Genomic DNA, 17,103 nt, shown 5'->3' with positions numbered 1-17,103 from the left:
AAGCAGGGACACAATCCAGGGATGCGCTTCTGAACTTTAAGATGCTGTGTCTCTTGTCAGAGGCCAAGAGCTGACACTGTCCCTCTAAAATCCAGAATCTGCCTGGGTTTGGCTCTTCAGAAAACCACGCCACACTTCTAAGACAGCGGCCTTTTGCACATGACATATTTCATGACAGTGGCATGGAACTGAAGAAAGCCTAGCTGGCAGGGACACTGAGTGATCATGGTTATTATGACTGCCCTCCGAGTTCCCCTTCATTGGGAAGGACACAGACTCTATTTCCTACTGGTTATTAACTATGGGATAAAAATAGCAGAGTTTCCCATTATTCTATAGCACTCAAGACAATCTTTAAAAAAAAAAAAGCATCTCTATTTGTTTCTGTCAATATCTGGGCACCTACTGCTGGGCACTGGGGGACAGCCAGAACAAACGGTTCTCCTGTAGGGCCAGCCAGTCACGTTCCCCAGCGGGCCTCATCCTACTGCCTGCCACACTATCAGCCTCTCCAGCATTCCTCTTCCTCAGCACAGGAGCGCTTTCCATTGCTCTACCTTGCCTCCATCCTCCTGCTTCTCTTCCTGGAGAGCGAGCCATTCGCCTAGCTTGTCTCCTCCACTGCACTCACTCCACGGCTTAGTCTCATGCGCTGGCTGCCAGTCTCTCTTGGCTTCATCTCCCTCACTACTGACATGAAGACCCCTAGGCCCAGAGCCCACCCTCTGCAGTGCACATCCTGACGCCCCTTCCCTCTCCGTGCAGGCTTTTTTTTTTTTTTTTTAGAATCTGTCACGCTGCACTTGGGTCTCTCTCGGGTTTCAGCCCAGTCCCCTCTTAGTTCTCAGCTTGGTGTCCTCCCCACGTGCTAGCACCATGCTGCACTTCACACAACTGCTCCTAAGCCACGAAGCACCAACGTCGCGGGGAAATGAGAACTGGATCCGCACGGCATGGGACGTATGGAATTATAGCATGTCTCCAAGAAATTCTGAGCTGTTCCTTGGTGGCTCCTCCCTCCGTATTGGACTATTTGAGGACTGGGACCTTTCCCCTAAACCTACACTTAGAAATTTAGCTTTGTGCTAAACATATGCTTACCTGGGTAGCCTCAAGGTCTGACAATTTTTAGCTGATTATTTTAATCATATGGCTGCGCCGCAGCCTTCGGGTCTAAAGGGAGTCCCCCCCAGAACGTGTCTCACTGTGGCTTTTATGAGGGAAGAGGTTGGACTCTCACAACGCCGTGCTCCCTTCTCTGCTCTAAGTTTAAAAATCGCCCCTAGCTACCAGACTTCCCTGCCTTCAAATGCCCAGGTCCTGCCATAGTTTCTGATTCATAGCTGCTTAGAAAGGGCAGCCGAACGAAAGCAGACTGCACTGATCTTCATGTCACTGGCTTGTCAGCGCTGACAGAAGAAAATGCACGTCTGTAAGGAATTGGAGATGGGCTTCCAAAGAGGTTGTGGAGGAGGATGTTATCGGGCAAAGAATGGGGCACAGCCGGGCACCGAGGTGCATGCACCAAGTGAGGAACAGAAATGCCTGAAACCTGTGTGGCTCAGGAAATGACGTGACCAATCTAGTTTCTCCTTGGGCACAGAGTGGGCTCTCTTTGCAACTTGTCTATTAGAGGCATTAGCTGTTTTTGTTTTCTGTAATTCCCCACTTATTTATTATTTCTTTCCCTTCTTAAAAAGATGCGAGAGGGCTGGAGAGATGGCTCAGTGGTTAGAGCACTGACTGCTCTTCCAGAGGTCCTGAGTTCAGTTCCCAACTACCACATGGTGGCTCACAACCATCTGTAATGGGATCTGATGCCCTCTTCTGGTGTGTCTGAAGACAGCTACAGTGTACTTATATATAATAAATAAATATATCTTAAAAAAAAAAAGATGCGAGAAAGCTGGGCCTTGTGGTCCCTGCCTTTAATCCCAGAGCCAGGGAGGCAGAGGCTGAAGGATCACCAGGAGTACAGGCCGGCAAGGCTCCTGGGGCCGGGCGGGGCTCCTTGGGGGCGGGGGCAGGGAGGAGAGCCAGCCCATTTTCAGCCTACACATGTGTGCGCAGCACAAAGGATCAAACCCTTGGCCTTGCTCATGCCAGACCATACTTTACTACTGGGCTACAGCCTCGGCCCTAGTTGACTTTTGATAATTATTTCTTTTTTCAAGGTCCTTTCTCCAATATGACAGAGAATGGAGTAAAAATAGAGCGTAGGGAACGATCCTCTGCTTGATTTAGAATGTTATATCTTCATTTCCTGTTTTTCTATCTTCACCGTGGGTTAACTTTCTTTTGCTACGACTTCAAAAACAAATGATAAAAATGGGCTTGGGCATGGTGGCTCAGGTCTGTACTCAGTACTCAAGAACCTGGGACAGGAGGGCCGCCACAAATTTGAGGCCAGCCTGGGTTACACCCTAAGTTCCAGGCCTGTCTGGGCTACAGAGAGATACTGTTTCCGACAAAACAACAGTTACCCGCCTGCCTTTTAAAATTATTCAAAAACTATTACATAGTATACTATGATACAAATACTCCCAAGCCAGCATGAAAACAAGATCCCTTTCTCACCCAGCATAACCCAGGCACAACAGTATTGTCCACTTGAATCTATGTTCAAATTAATTACCCTAATAATGACCTCAATGATGAGTTTTTCCTCCAAAATTACTCCTTTATTGTGGCACTTAGACCCAAGGCCTCCTACAACTGGACAAGTGCTCTACCCCTGTGCTGTTTCCTAGCTCTCTTTTACCCATATGTTTTTTAAAAGATTTATTTATTTATGAAGTACACTGTAGCTATCTTCACACACACCAGAAGAGGGCATCGGATCCCATTACAGATGGCTGTGAGCCACCATGTGGTTGCTGGGAATTGAACTCGGAACCTCTGGAAGAGCAGCCAGTGCTCTTAACCACTGAGGCAGTGGTTCAGAACTCCAGTCCTGAGGCCTTGAACTTCTGATCCTCTTGCCTCAGCTTCCCCATGAGCTGGGATTACAGGACTACACCACTAAGCCCAGATCAAATTAGATGATCATTAAGCAATCTTGTTCCAAGACTTACACGTTTATATTCTCAAAGAGGACAGGCTGTGCAGATACACAGCATCTGATCAATCCTCAAGTATCCCCAGGAGGGGTCGGGATCCATCTTCAGACCCTCAACAAGGGAACTCGGGCCCCGCAGGACTCGGAGGCCCAGCAGGACTCTGGTCAGACAATTACTCCACCTATCTTATTACCCATCTGTCTCTGATAGAGGTGGTGGTGGTTGGTTGGTGTGTGTGTGTGTGTGTGTGTGTGCTGGCATGTGGCATGGTGTGCATGAGAGTCAGAGGACAGCTTTAGGCTTGGCAGGAAGTACCTCTACCCTTTGAGCCATTGCACCAAACCTGCCTTGGTTTTATACTTGGTTCCTCAAGTGCAAAATGTAGATAACGATAATCTTTCACCCAATAAAGATGTTAGGACGCTCATGTTCAGAGTAACGCTTCGCCCATGGCCATGCTCAGCAACCACTTCAACACAAGCGTATGTTGAGTTCCCTTGTTGGCTGTAAGAACCCAAATAGTGCCAGAACTACTGCTAGAACTGACATTAGACTATAACATGGAGTAAGGGAAAAACCATCTGAGTAAATCACAACAGAAAGCGAGAAAAACCCCTAGCATTTTCATGACCTCAAGAAAAGTGGGAGAGTCTTATCAGAAAACGGAGCTCCTCAAATCGCCACAGAGCTGGTTATCTGCTTCAAGTGTGAAAACAGATTTGAAATACGCCTGGAAAGGGTCCCTAGGCCTTTGTATGAGCCTTACAGAATTTTATGTCACAAAGGAATGCATACATTATCAGCCATTACTAGGTAGATAGCGGCTAGCCGGATGAAAACACAAGAGAGTTTTTGTGGTTCTGTTCTTAAGCCCACCTGTCAATCACCTCTCGGAATTTCCTGCCGTTCTGCATGCAGTTCACATGGAAAGAAGTACGGCTAGAGATAAGCTAACCTTGGTTTCAGGACGGCAAAGACGGAACACTATAGGGCTGAAGCCACGGCTCTCAGAGCTCCAGCCCTTGCCCGGCACCAGGAGGCCCTGGGTTCCGTCCCCAGCACAAAGCTTCTATTCCTGAGTCCTGCAACTGTTGCAATCCTGACCTGGGCTGGTTTGGGCTCATCTCCAGTGCTGCCCGGGCTCTGGCTGGCTTCCGGGAAACGGTTTCCTCATGCAAACATTACAGCAGTGGTTAACCTCCCAGGACCATCTGCTCTGCTGCACAGCGCGGGGCAAAGCTGATCCATCAGGGCTGAAGGCCAAGCAATTCCAGCTGATACAGAAAAGGGAATTCTTCCTCCTCTAGAACTTGTCAGAAAATATTATGCTTCCCAACTCAGGGAACATTCTAATCTCTTAGCCAGATTTGCTTGAAATTGAACTCCTGCCAACACTGGAGTTCTTGTCTACCATGGTTCCCCTTTCATTTCTCATTAAGCATTCACAGATAGACTTCTTTTTTTTCCTTTTTTTTTTTTTTTAGTAGTAGTAATAGTGACAAGAATCAACATAATAAAGTTCGTGGAACATTAATGTAAAAGAGGTTATAAAGATTAGATTTTGGGGGATAGAAAGATGGCCTAGCAGTTAAAAGCACGGACTGCCCTTACAGAGGACCAGAGTTCCTTTGCCAGCTCCGGTGGCTCAAAACCACCTGTAACTACAGTTCCATGGGATCCAATGTCCTCTTCTCACCTCCACAGACACACACAGACACAATTGAAAAATGATTTTTTTTTTTAAAAAAAGTTATCTTTCTGGAGCCAGAGAGATGGCTTTTGCTCCTACAGAACAGACACTTGCTGCAAAGCCAGACAACGGAGCTCCTGGATTCCAGGGACCCACGTGGTAGGAGAGCCCCAACTTCTGCAGGCTGTCCTCTGACCTGTACCTGAATGTTGCCGAGGCCACAGTCAAAAACACATATACAAACATTCGATGAATATATTTTAACAAACTCGTGTGACTGGAGGGATGTCGGCTGTTAAGGGCACCTAATGCTCTTGCACAGAACTGGATCAGATTCCTAGCACCCATCTGTAACTTCAGTTCCAGGTGATCCCACCCCACCCCTCCTCCGACCACTGAGGGCTCACACACACCCAATGTGCATGCACACACACGAGTGAGCACACACATACTCGTAAAAGGCCAGAATTTAAGAATATATTAAGTCTCAGAGTCTGGGTGTTTGCGCAGCAGCGTGCACAGTTGTTCGTTCTGATGGGTTTACATTAGTGTCAGTTACACGTTGGGAGTGGGAGGGTTGTGTAAGGTTGAAATCAGGAGTCTGCTACTTTTTGCTCCAGTTTTACAGGTTGCTCCATTGGCAACCCGTTTCCAAGAGAGGAGGAGGTCTTTGCACTTTGGGGGAACACAGATTTTTTTTTTTATTAACTATTCAATTATATATTTTAAGGCCTTAAAACCTTGGCATGTCCACTGACCCATGAGAAGCCATGCTGCATGATGTTACAGGAAGTATGGGTCCAAAACGGGGACAGGCATGAAGATAGAATGACTTAGAACTCGGTCCTGCCGTCCACGCGCTGGTGACAGTCCACTGCACGTTTAGTAGCGCTTGACCGAGGTCCGAAAACCTACACAAGCTCAACTTGACCTGGAGTGATGCTGCTCAGTGGTAAAGGGCTTGACCAGCATGCTTGAGATCCTAGGCTCAATTCTTAGTATAAAATCAGAAAACACAAACTCCTCCAGCCATTGAGCTGGGGTTGCATTGCTCTGGAGAGAACCGGCCCCGCTTGGGAGTCTAACTCTCCAAAGCTGTCAGGGGTTGATCCGTTTTGTGTTTCTCATGGAGCAGGAATGTCACCAGTGATAGGAACAATTACAGATTATCAATAAAAATGCCGTGACTTTAAGTCCTGAAGACACTTAAAATACAGAAATGTAATTTTTAAGGTTTTAAAGGTTTATGTGTCCGAGCGTTTTGTCTGCTTGTCATATATGTGCCACAGGTGTGCCTGGTGCCCCTCAGACGTCTGAGGAAGGCATCAGCTAACCTGGGGGTTACTAATGGTTGTGAGCCCCTATGTGGGTGCCCGGAACTGAACCCAGGTCTTCTGCAAAAGCCATCTCTCTGGCTCCAGAAAGATAACTTTTTTTAAAAAAAATCATTTTTTCAATTGTGTCTGTGTGTGGCTGTGTATAAGATTATGCACATGAGCACATATGTACATGTGTCTGTGGAGGTGAGAAGACGACATTGGATCCCATGGAACTGTAGTTACAGGTGGTTTTGAGCCACCAGAGCTGGCAAAGGGCAGTCCGTGCTCTTTAACTGCTAGGCCATCTTTCTATCCCCCAAAATCTAATCTTTATAACCTCTTTTACATTAATGTTCCACCAACTTTATTATGTTGATTCTTGTTACTATTACTACTACTAAAAAAAAAAAGGAAAAAAAAAAGAAGTCTATCTGTGAATGCTTAATGAGAAATGAAAGGGGAACCATGGTAGACCTTATGTAGTCCAAACTGGCCTCCCATTTTGCTGACATTATAAACGTGTGCCACACCCAGTTCTTAAAATAACATTTTAAAGTAATCGCTAATCACAGCTACAAATGGTCAATTACTCCTCTGGCCAAGAGACTTCTACGAAAAGTTCAAGTAAATGTATTGTGCTAGAAAGCTTCCAATATCGGGACGCGAGTATTTTTTTTTTTTTTTTTTGGTTTTAAACCGTACAATAAAAACCATCACTCTACATAATCCTAGTTTGAAACATGGACGTGAGCCGCTAGAGTCTTAATACCCAGAGGAGATGATGAGATTTCGCACGGAAGCTGGAACCCGGCAGCCTGGAAACAGACAGCTATTGAAGGCGCGATGCTTCAGGAGGAGGCGGACCACAAGTTTCCAGAAGCCTGGGAAGCAAAGAGCGACAATTCCTGCATCCTGGGGGAGGGGAAAAAGGAGGGGAGTGTGGCTTCCACCTGCTGCCATCTCCGTTTTATTAGCCACACCTTTCCTACCCTCGGGGGCAGGTTGGGCCTGACTTATTTCAAAAAGTCGAACAGCTGGTGGAGAAACTGCTAGTGGAGGAGAAAGGACCTGGGGGTGAAGGGTGTTTTGCAGGACGTCACCCTAAAGCTGCTGGGAAGATCCTGGGGACCAGGCGGCTGGTCCTTAGCAGCGTCTAGGGGCTTCCTGGAGGGTCTGGGCAGCTGCTGCCGTAGCTGAGGCTTTAACTTTCAGGGGTCCTGGGGATCCCATCACCTAGAGCTGCTGCAAACCTGTTCCGAGCGGTCGCGAACCGGCCCCGCCCTGCGAAGGGAAGACTCACCTGTGAGCTCCAGGGGAGAGGCCCGGGGGCGAAACGAGCACGGCCTGGGGCGGACAGACTTTCACCGCCCGGAGCCACCACGCCCTCGACGCCGGCCCCAGCGGCCACCTCAGCCGGCTACACGGGCGGTGACCTGGGGCCGAGTGAGGTCGCCGGCGTCGCGCGCGTTCCCGGACCCGCGCGCCTCGCGCCCTCCCTGGGTTCCTCGCGCCCAACGGGCGCGCTGCGCCGGCGCACAGACAGGAGGGCGGGGCTGACAGCTGGGTGGGCGGGAGTCGCCGGGTGGTGGGCGGGGCTCCGAGCGGGGCGGGTCCTGCGCGCGCGCATTCTCTTGCTCCTCCTGGCTCTCCGCACTGACTGTGATGGGCTGGGGCTGGAACCCTAAGGCTGAGGCGTTATGTGACCTCCCAAACGGGACCTTTGATGACCCCTTCGTATCCGCCGCGACCCAGAAACCTTTGCTTTCTCTTCTTGCTACCTTGCGTGACAGTGGCAGGAACAGCTAGCAGGGGACACTAGGAACCTTCTCAGGGCGGGTTCCTGTGAGCTTCACCCGGGGTAGCCTCCCGGGAACCCAGCAGCGGGATGTGCCCGACCGCGCCCCGCAGCCCCCGTCTCCCATTAGAGGCGAAGGCGACGTGGCCGAGCTGTGGGTGTCACCAGGTGTGTGACTGCACCCGCCCCACCGCTCCCTCCGTTGCACCCAGCACAGATGTACAATATTAATGATATTTGCGTTTGCCTTTCCACACAGTCTTGCTTGTCTCCCTTGGAGATAATGGAACATTAATTATGTCTAGGTCGAGATTTATGCGAGTAGTAGTACCGAGGCTGGCTAGCATTTTAATTTTAATTACTGTTGCTGAGACCAGCCCTGTCCCTTCCTCCAGCTCACAAACTGGGTGAACGGTACAGAGCTGGAGAACTTCTCTCATCTCCAGCTAGAAAAAATCTGCTCTGCTAGCCGGGATGTATGGCTCAGTGCTGAGGGTGCTTGCTCCCAGCCCGGGACCCACGTGATGAAAGGAGAGAACGAACTCCTGAGAGTGTTCTCTAACTTCCACACGGCTGCCCTTCCAAATAATAAACAAACAATAGAAAATCAGCTTTATTACTTACTCAAGACCCTTCGTAGGAAAAATGAAACAAGGCAGTCAAAGTTAAGGATCAGTGTTGTCCCCCATTGAGAGTCAGGTGCACAAAATGCAGGGTATAGCATAGCAGCCTCATCAGAGTGGCTTCTGCAGTGTCCCCTGCAGGATCACAGAGTTGTGTCCCTTTTGCTTTAGGTAGTTTCTAAAGTCAAATTTGACTTAACAGGTTAAGTTCACTTTTTTCGTCAAAGAATTAAGGAAAGTGACTTCTATACTCACACTAGGAGGCACAGAAATGTTTCCTCCTCTGAGGTTCTCTGAACACAGCAGTTTCTGAGATGACTCGTTGGTTCAATATTGGGTTCAGTGAGAGACTCTGTTTCAAAATAAGTAATAAAAAGTAAATGGGGCAGAGGGGCTGGAGAGATGGCTCAGCGGTTAAGAGCACTGACTGCTCTTCCAGAGGTTCTGAGTTCAATCCCAGCAACCACATGGTGGCTCACAACCATCTGTAATGAGATCTGATGCCCTCTTCTAGTGTGTCTGAAGAGAGAGACCGTGTACTCACATTCATAAAAATAAATTAATCTTAAAAGAGGGGAAGAGTTGGGGTTGGGGATTTAGCTCAGTGGTAGAGTGCTTGCCTAGCAAGCGCAAGGCCCTGGGTTCGGTCCCCAGCTCCGTGAAAAAAAAAATGTTAATACATAAAATATCCAATAAAAAATAAAAATAACTGAAAAAATATATTCCTTTAAAAAAAAAAAAAGAGGGGAAGAGTTGAGGAAGACACCCAAGATCAATTTCTGACCTCCACAGTCATAAGTGCGCATGCACACACACACACACACACACACACACACACACACACGTACGCTCACATAAAGACACAGACATGTAGATGTTCACATTTACATGATGGAGCTGTTTTTTTTTTTATAAAGATTTATTTAATTTATGTATGTGACTTCCCTGTCACTGTCTCAGAAGAGGGCACTGGTTCCTATCACAGATGGTTGTGAGCCACCATGTGGTTGCTCGGAATTGAGCTCAGAGCAGAACTATTAGAAGAGCAGTCCTAACCACTGAGCCATCTCTCTAGCTCCACACGGTCGAATTTTAAGTCAATGTATGTTGGGAACTGCTGCATTCACCACCCCTGCTCAGGGATACATGAGGTCTAGGAGTTTAGGAAGGGCTCTGAACCATTTTAAAAGCCCGGCTCAAGCTTATATACTCATTCTCCTCGGTTATTAAGGCCCTGTGCTAGGGGTTGAGCTTCTAAGGGGCAGTTCAAGGAGCCTACCAGGAGAGGAGACAGTGTTATGAAATGTTACACGTACCAGCGATGTGCTGGCAAGTACAGGGGGAAGGTACAAGTGTCTGGGGAGGGCTTCTGCAGTTAGTACAGGTGGGAAACGGCATTGCCCAATTAGTGACCATAAGAGCACATTGATATGTAGACAGTAGAAGCCTATTTTTCCAGTAAGGGTTTAACAAGTCTTACTGGCCATTCTCTCTCCTGTCTCCTTCCTCCTCCCCTCAGTTCTTCCCCCAACCTCTCTCCATGTAATCCAAAACAGGGAGCATATTGGATGACGTAACAGGAAAGTCCAAGTCTTCAGGAATGGCTGACCCCGGGGGTTCAAGCTACGCCATTAGCTCTTCACCCTTTCTCTCCATCTCTTAACTGTTTTCTTCCTCTATGCTGTCTGTAAGAGTTTCACTGTGTGTGTCACTGGTGTAGGTTTGGTTATGCCCCATCTTTAACTCTTTCCTGAGAGGGGGCAGGGGATATTCCAACAGTCTAGTTCTGGGTCACGTGTTCGATCTCAGGCACAAGAAGCGGGAGAGGTGGGTTCTCGTGCCAGGTAGTTTCTGCTGGTTCCTCCATCATTGTAGCTTCTGATTTGCTCTCAGTGGGGCTGACCTGCTTACACTGCTTTCATGAGTCCCATGTACTCTGGCTCAGGTGAGGCGGCCCGAGAGAGTAGGCAGAACGGAACGCAAAGGTCAAAGGTCAAAAGGCAGACGTCAGACCTGTGTGTCTGCCTTCACATCAAAGAAAGAGTTGTTGCCTCTATTGTGAACGAGGCTGAGATCAAGAGATTGAGAGAGCAGGAACGGAATCTTCCACATCCTTCCTCTTTCCCATTGTGTCTGGCAAGGCAAAGGGCATTGTGGGTAAGGAATGCTTGTTGTGAATGAGCTTGGCACAGACTCCCATTTCCGAGGCACCTTTCCTCGCCTCATCTCCGTGGTTTGGGTTACAGGCCGAGAGAAAATGATCTCTTGATCCACTGAAACTGGGGCTAAGGTTGATAAGCGGTTCCTGTCCCACAAAACCCAAGGCGAGCCTGTTAATCGATGCCTTGGCTCCTCAGTGGCACAGCTCCTGCAGGAAAGTTTCCGGATGTGCGATCTCGTTTCCGAATTTCTCATCCGATGTGCATGGCTTTAGCAGTCAATACACAGAAAGTATCCTTGATGGGTCTGCTGGGGGAATCTAAAGCCTTGTGGCTGTCTCCAGAGATGTTTTGCCATTTTATCAACCAAAAGGGCGCCTAACCCGTGTCCCAGAAATTCCCCTCCTGGATATACACTGAAGAGAAATGTCCGGCCCTCCCTCCCCTAAACGAAAAGAAAGAATAGAGGGTAGGGAGATGAATCGGTGAGTAAAGTACTTCTTGCCCAGGTGTGATCATTGGTGTTCAAATCCCTCACACGCGTGAGGGGGCGTGGCACTCAGACTTCACACGCACTCCAGAAGACAGAGACAGAAGATCTCTGGAGCATGCTGGCTAGCCAGATCAGCTGTGTTAGGTAGACTCTGCGTTTGACTGGGAGACCCTGCCTTAGTGAATAAAGTGGAAAGCAATGGAGGAAAACTGATGTCCCTGGGCCTTCCTAGACACATATAGGAATTTGCATGCACACCCATGAACATACATGCAAACACCCTCCACGCACTTTTTTTTTTTTTTTTTTTTTTAAAGAGACTTGCCTAAGAATTCTCTGGGCATGTTTACTCATTCATATTATCACCAGGTTAGAAAAATCTCATATACCCATCAGCTGACAGATTAATAAGGCAGATTCGACACCTGTGCTGGCTTGTCTTGCTTCTTTTAGTTGACTAAAAAGAACTAAGGCTTTTCTTTGTTTTTCCTCTCCCCACTTTTTCTTTTTTCCTAAGACGGAGTCTTTAGCCCAGGCTGGCTATGAACCCTCTATGTAGTTGACGATGGCCTTGAACTTTTGACCCTCCTGCTTTCACTGCTCCACTGTTGAGATGACATCTGTGTACTACTACACTTGGTCCATGAATCGCAGTGGGTGGAACTCAAGGCTTCGTTTTGCTAAGCAAACACTACCGACTACACTACATCCCCAGCCCCCAAGTTAAAAAATAAACCTTTTTTTTTTTAAATCCAGTAAGGTATGAGCAGAAGGAACCTTTTTTTTTTTTTTTTTTTTTTTTTTTTTTGGTTCTTTTTTTTGAGCTGGGGACCCAACCCAGGGCCTTGTGCTTCCTAGGCAAGCGCTCTACCACTGAGCTAAATCCCCAACCCAGAAGGAACCTGTCTTAACCATAAGGTGCACTCTCTGTCTTTTGCTAGTCCTCTTTTGCTCTAGCCTGCAATGTGAACAGGACGACTAGAGTTGTAGCAGCCATTAAGGACCAGAAGTAACTCTGAAGATGGGAGCTGCATGCGGGGTGTTGGCTTCGAAAGAGAAGGAGTCTAGAACAGGCACAGGACTGGTCTATTCGACGAGGTGGCCCCAGATCCTATAACAGTGTCTGGTGCTGGTAGAGAATAAAGGCTCAACCGCAGTGGAAGAATAAAGGGGAGGGAGGAAGCTGAGAGAGAGAGAGAGAGAGAGAGAGAGAGAGAGAGAGAGAGAGAGAGAGAGAGATGGATCACACTGAGAAAGGAAACTGAGAGACTGGGAGCTGGTCTGCTTGAACTCTACAAATCAAAACTGCCCCACCCCCACACACCTCCACCCTTCATCTGTGCTACCTGCTTAAATTCTCGATCCACCACACACTTTAGGTGACGCTCCTGAAGCGAACCTGTCTCCCTGGTAACGCACCCTGTATCTACTTCTCCTGGGGAATCAGTTCTTTGCCCACGAGGAGCCACAATGTGACTCAGAGATATATGAATATATGGTGTACACGTGTGTGCACATCATGTGGTGTGCAGCTATATGAAGAACAGACATTAACTTTCCGGAGTTGATTCTTTCCACACTGTAGGACCTGGGAATCGAACTCAGTTTGTCAGGCTTGGCAGCAACCGTTTTCACCCACCGGACTTACCTCACCTGCCCTGTCATCCGGCAGTATTTTTTTTTTTTCTTTTTCTTTTTTTCGGAGCTGGGGACCGAACCCAGGGCCTTGCGCTTGCTAGGCAAGTGCTCTACCACTGAGCTAAATCCCCAACCCCCGGCAGTTTCTTAACGGCACCACTTTAATGTTGGTTTGGAGACGCATCCTGTAGACATGGAATATTTTAAATGTTCTCATTATCAAAATTAGACTTGGCCTTTATAGAAAATGTGAAAGCAAATGATAATAAGAAAACTCAAGTCAACTACAATTCAGAGATAGCCATTCTTCAATATTTGGGTATATTTCCTCTTTATAATTAGACTTACTGTTGGGATCATTCAATTTGGACCTCCCCTCTCTTTGCTTAATGCCAGTAAGTATTTCCTTGTGTTCCAAAAAATGATTTTAAAATGTTTTGAAATGATGATCTAAAACTTTATCCTGTGCAATTATTTAGCTAGTTGGTAGATTCAGGGTTGCCTGAGAACTTCCATTTGTATAATTAACCATTCGGTGACTGCCTTGTGCGTTGTTGAATTCACGTTTGTTTCAGAGTTCCGGAAGAGGGCAGCAGGCCAACCAGCATGAACATGCACAAACTTCTTAGGAAATGATGGGACCCATTGCAGGATTCCAGGGCCCGCCCCTCTCACGGCCCCGCCCCCATGGCCCCGCCCCTCCCACGGCCCACCCCTCCCACATCTTCTCTGTGTACCTTAACACATCCCTCACAGCACTGAATGAAGTGAAGAGGCTTTCCTGTTTGTTCTACGGACAGAAAGCAAACAACGGCAATCGCAAGGTGTCTGGGTCATGGGGATGGGTGAGCTGTCCCTAGCTGCTCCTCAGGGAAACCGCCTAAGTTTACTGTAGGTTCTTCTACTGAGTGATTCCCACAGTGTGGTTGAGTACATCACACTGCTTTTGTTGGAAAGTTTCCCTCTGTGGTTTTCTCGTTGAAATCTTTTGTTTTGCTCTTCAAGACAGGGTTACTCTGTGTAGCCTGGGCCATCCCGGAACTCACTCTTGTAGACCAGGCTGGCTTCAGAGATCCATGCATTTGCCTCTGCTTCCTCAGGGCTGGGATTAAAGGTGTGGGTCCTCACTGCCCAGCTGTTGAAATCTTTTTAAGTTTTTTTGGTTTTTTTTTTTTTTTTTTGGGGCTGGGGTCCGAACCCCGGGCCTTGCGCTTGCTAGGTAAGCGCTCTACCACTGAGCTAAATCCCCAACCCCTCTTTTTTAAGTTTTTAATTTTATATTTTGAGGTAGTTTGCTGTACCTACTTTGAGATTTTTTTCCCACTTACTAAGTCTAATTAATAGTGATCATGGAGATGTTCATTAAAAAAAAGATTTATGAATGTTCGTCTTAGTGTTCTATTGCTGTGAAGAGACACCATGACCATGGCAACTCTTAAAAAGGACAACATTAACTTGAGGCTGGCTTACAGTTGCAGAGGTTAAGTCCATTATCATCAATGCGGGAAACACGCCGGCATGCAGGCAGACATGGCGCTGGAGAGGCAAACAACGGTTTGGCCGGCAGCCGGAGGAGAGCGACACTGGAATGATTTGAGCTTCTGAAACCTTGCCCTGGGTGACACACTTCCTCCTTCCCAGTGAACAAAAATCAAAGCTATGAGCCTCTGGGGGTCATTCTTCTTTTTAAACGATTAATTAATTCATTAATTAATTTACTTTTATGTGAGTACATTCTCTTCAGACACACCATAAGAGGGCATTGGTTCCTATCGCAGATGGTTGTGAGCCACCATGTGGTTGCTGGGAATTGAACTCAGGACCTCTGGAAGAGCAGTCAGTGCTCTTAACCTCTAAACCATACCCCCAGCTCCATAGGGGGAAGGGGCATTGTTATTCAAAGCACCACAGTTCTGTGTGTGTGAATATATATGCACACCAAGTGCATGCAGTGCCTATGGAAGCCAGAAGAGGGCATCAGATACTCTAGAACTGGAGTTTACAATACTTTCCGCCATGTGGGTTCTAGAGCTCCTCCTGGGTCCCCTGCAAGAGCAGCCAGTGCTCTTAACTGGTCGGCCATCTCTGCAGCCAACCTTTCCTTTTCATTAAGGTAGCGCCCCAGGCTGACCTTGAACTTGCAATTGCAATCTTCCTGCCCTAGCTCCCCAGTGCTGGGATTACAAGTGTGCATTGTGATGTCCAGCTTTTCTTTTCTGATGATTTGTGTATTTCATGTTTCTGCTTTAATGCCTTTTAAGTTTACTTCATGTTTTATTACACTTATTCATTTGTATGTGCACTCTGTGTGTGTGTGTGTGCGCACATGTGAGTGTATGTGTACGTGTGTACAACTTGAAAGAGTCACTTTTCTCTTTCTACCATGTGAGTCCCAGGATTTGAACTCAGGTCATCAGACTTAGTGACAAGCACTCTGACCTTCTGAGCCATCCTGTCAGCCTGTAACACTCAAAATTTTGTCTTAATAAGTTTTTTAAAATTTATTTATTATATAGAGGCACACTGTAGCTGTCTTCAGACACACCAGAAGAGGGCCTCAGATCCCATTACAGATGGTTGTGAGCCACCATGTGGCTGCTGGGATTTGAACTCAGGACCTCTGGAAGAGCAATCAGCCCTTTTTTTTTTTTTTTTTTTTTTTTTTTTTTTTTTTTCGAGCTGGGGACCGAACCCAGGGCCTTCTGCTTGCTACCACTGAGCTAAATCCCCAACCCCGCAATCAGCCCTCTTAACCACTGAGCCATCTCTCCAGTCCCTCAAAATTTTGTTTTATGTTTTGTTGGAACACACTGGGTCCTTTAGACTGGCCTCAAACTCAAGGCAATCCTCCTGCCTCTGGCTCCAGGGTGCTGGAATTATAAGTGTGAGTTATTGCACCTTATTTTCTAATTATTTTTTTTTCCCCTGTGGCTTTAAAGAATCCTGCTGGAGGGGACTGGAGAGATGGCTCAGTGGTTAAGAACACTGACTGCAGGGTTGGGGATTTAGCTCAGTGGTAGGGCGCTGCCTAGGAAGCGCAAGGCCCTGGGTTCGGTCCCCAGCTCCAAAAAAAAAAAAAAAAAAAAAAAAAAAAAAAAGAACACTGACTGCTCTTCCAGAGGTCCTGAGTTCAATTCCCAGCAACCACATGGTGATTCATAACCATCTGTAGTGGGATCTGGCGCCCTCTTCAGGCATGCAAGCACACATGCAGGAAGAACATTGTATACATAATAAAAAATAAATCTTAAAAAAAAAATCCTACTGGAAAGACGGCTGAGGACCCAACCTGAATGAGTTGGGTCCCCAGAACCTATGTAAAAAGCTGGGTGCCATCATGCCCATTTCTTATCCCAGAACTCCCTCCATGAGGTGGGTGGCAGAGACGGGAAGATCCACTTGAAGCTTGGGGCCGAGCCAGCTTGGCATAGGCTGAAGCGGAAACAAGGGAGGCTCATCAGCAAGACGGAAGTCAAGAGTGGATTCCTAACCTGTGGGTGCAGTGTGCCATGGTGGGCACGTGTGTGAGAGCTCACATACATGTGCAGGCACACAATATAAGAATCCATTTTCCCCGTACTTCATCTAAATACAAGTATATATGAGTATGTGTATGTATATATATTGTTACTTATATTTCCAGGTTTGTTCTTCTTTCCTGCCTTTCTGTCTGTCTTTTCTTTTTGAAATGGCAGGGTTTTACAGTGTAGTCCTGGCTGGCCTGGACCTCTCTGTAGCCCAGGCGGGCAGGCTTCAGTCTTACAGAGGCTCACCAGGCTCACCTGCCTCTCCCACCATGCCTGGCCAGGCTGTGCTTGTGTTTAGTTCTTTGTTAGCAGAGACTGTGCTGACACGTGTGGGTTTATTCTCTAGAGTGGAATGCCAGGGCGTTCACGATTCCAGACACTTGTAGGAGAGTTTTAACAGCCGGGCATAACAGTGCCCACCTGGTGTGTTGGTGGTTGGGAGGCGGAGACAGGAGGATTGCAAGTTCAGGGTCACCCTTGGCTCCATCCTGAGTTCTTGACCAGCCTGGGGTACCTGAGACACTGTCCCAAAACGATGTAAGTAGAGGACACGTGAACTGTTGCAGTCGATGGAGCTGTCCCTGAGTCTCAAACAGGTGGATCTCTTAGTGAGAATTTCAGTTTCTTTAAGAACCCAGTTATGCTGTAGAAATGTTTTTGTTTTAATCCCAGCTGTGGGACATGGGGCTGCTTCAGTTTTTCCTCAGCTGTTAATTATGACTGTTTTGTGCTCTAGGGGAGTATGATTTTTTGCCTGCTGCAGATAGGTTAATTCTGGGGACTCTGAAGAGGGAATATAA

The sequence above is a fragment of the Rattus rattus genome, chromosome 1 (genome assembly GCF_011064425.1).
Source record: "Rattus rattus isolate New Zealand chromosome 1, Rrattus_CSIRO_v1, whole genome shotgun sequence".
Lineage (NCBI taxonomy): Eukaryota > Metazoa > Chordata > Mammalia > Rodentia > Muridae > Rattus > Rattus rattus.
Note: the sequence above shows the minus strand (reverse complement) of the source record.